Source organism: Octopus bimaculoides, chromosome 9 (genome assembly GCF_001194135.2).
Source record: "Octopus bimaculoides isolate UCB-OBI-ISO-001 chromosome 9, ASM119413v2, whole genome shotgun sequence".
NCBI classification, from domain to species: Eukaryota; Metazoa; Mollusca; class Cephalopoda; order Octopoda; family Octopodidae; genus Octopus; species Octopus bimaculoides.
The window spans coordinates 76,545,744-76,548,171 of record NC_068989.1 but is presented as its reverse complement, the minus strand read 5'-3'; positions in this window follow the sequence as shown (position 1 = coordinate 76,548,171).

Below are 2,428 nucleotides of genomic sequence, written 5' to 3'. Positions count from 1 at the left end.
ATATATATATATATATATATATACATACATATATAAAAAAATATTTACACATACATATACATACTTCGACACGCGCACACAGAGGTATTTACGTGTATATAATTATTTATATGTATAAGTCTGTGTATGTATGTATGTATGTATGTGTGTATGTATGTATGTATACAGTGTTTAAATTGGTGTACAGATATTGTATATTGAGAAAAAGAGGCTGTCGGAATTTTGGAACGAGTTAGAATTCTTTAATCAGCGCTTTCGTTCGTTAACCAACCGAAGTCTTCCAGACAAAAATTAAAGCCAAAATGATACTTTTTCACAATATACATAGGATATTACCCGGAACACCTGGACCGGCCAGGCTGTCCATTGCCGAGACGACTCCGCTTGCCGCAACATGTGTTCCTTTCCCCTCGTGCTTTCGTCATTCTTCTTCACGTTGTTCCAAACATCAGCATATATATATATACATATATATCTGTAAATATAATATGCGACAATTATTCGGTAGCCATGATAAAACTCCGAGTTTCGGATGTCGAGGCGGACGCCCTCGACGGCATCTCTTCAGTTATCGGACCATCGAAAAAAATGCTCTGAAAATGACCGTTAAACAAAGGGAATTACTTTGTGGTTGACCGTTATTAAGATAAAAGGGCTATTAGAATGACTGCTAAGTTAGGGGAGGGAGTAAAGGTAAAGGAATAAAGATGCTCATAGTAATCGCGTAAGCGCGTATGTCCATACCTACACATGAGCGCCCGCACACACATGTACATGTGCCTATATGTATATACTCTTCCCCCCTCACTTGAAACACACACATACTCACCCACACATTCGCCAAAAAATATATACATGTCCGCATACACGCTCGCACACACACACGCACGCACGCGCACAAAAACTGTTCATACACACGTCTATATACGCACATGCACAAGAAAAAACAGGGCTAAAGGCAAAATACAGAAAAAAGTGTAAAAAAATAAGCAATAAGAGTAAAACACATCTATATACGCACATACTCGCATGCACGCATACACACACGTCTATATACGCACATGCCCACACACACGCATACATCCACACGCGCGCACAAAGATTCCATATACACGTCTATATACGCACAGGAAAAATGCAGGGTGAAAGATAGAATACAAAAAAAATATGTGTAAAAAATATATGAGCAATAAAACTATAAAACAATATCTCTATAAATACGTAAGAAAATACAAAAATATATAAGAAATATAAGTAAAAAGTATAGAGAGATAAAAAGCTTGCACGTGGACGCAATATAGAAAGCAAGCCCTATCTGTAATCTTGGGGAAACCAAAAACGTAACAAATATTTAGCCTCATGTGGACATGATCCGAAAAGTTCAGTTCTTGGATTTAGACATGTGGCGGAGTCTAAGCTGCTTTGCCAGATGAGTTATCTTTCCATATCACAAAGACCCATGTATGTATGTATGTTTATAAACTGTGCTTGAAAACATATGCATGGCCGTTTCTCTTAGAGTTTCTGTATATTTTGTGTGTAGTTGTACATTTGTGTTTTGTGTGAGTGGAGGGGGCAGGGGGCAGGGGAGGCGGGTAGTACTATGCACTCTTCATACACCGTTGGTGTACAAGCCACTATTGTTTCTCTCTTTTTATTTTTCTCATTGCTTACGTATTTAAAACATGATGCCAGTTCTACTATTACATGTTAATTAAAACCATGGCGTTTAATACTAAGTTAATAAATCCATGATGTGAGCATTAATAAAACTTTTTGCACGCTAAACTCAAGAATTTCATGTATGTTAGTCATTAAGTATCTTTCTTTTAATCATTTCATTAAATGTAAACCCCCGCACTCTATGTCAGTCCCCCTCCTTCTTCGTCCTTGTGGCAAATAGATAAAATCATTATTATTGTTATTATTGAAGGCGGTGAGCTGGCAGAATCGTAGCACACCGGGCAAAATGCTTAGCGGTATTTCGTCTGCCGTTATGTTCTGAGTTCAAATTCCGCCGAGGTCGACTTTATCTTTCATCCTTTCGGGGTCAACAAAATAAGTAAAGTACCAGTGAAACACTGGGGTCGATGTAACCGACTAGTCCCCTCCAACCAAATTTGAGGCCTTGTTCCTATAGTACAAAGGATTATTATTATTATTATTATTATGTTGTTGTTGTTTTTTTTCTTCTTTCTTCAAATTTTCTTCCATTTCTCGCCGAGTGTTTTCCGTAAACCTAGGGCAGAGAAACTCGTTGTATATATTCCCAGTTTATACACTTAAATTCACAGGTAAAACATATATTTAAGAAAAAAAAAAAAAGTTATCATCAAATATGGGCCGAATGCATTATCGGACCTGTACCGAATACTTCGACAACACCATACTAGATAATCGATTAAATCGATTCCAGTTCACCAATGGT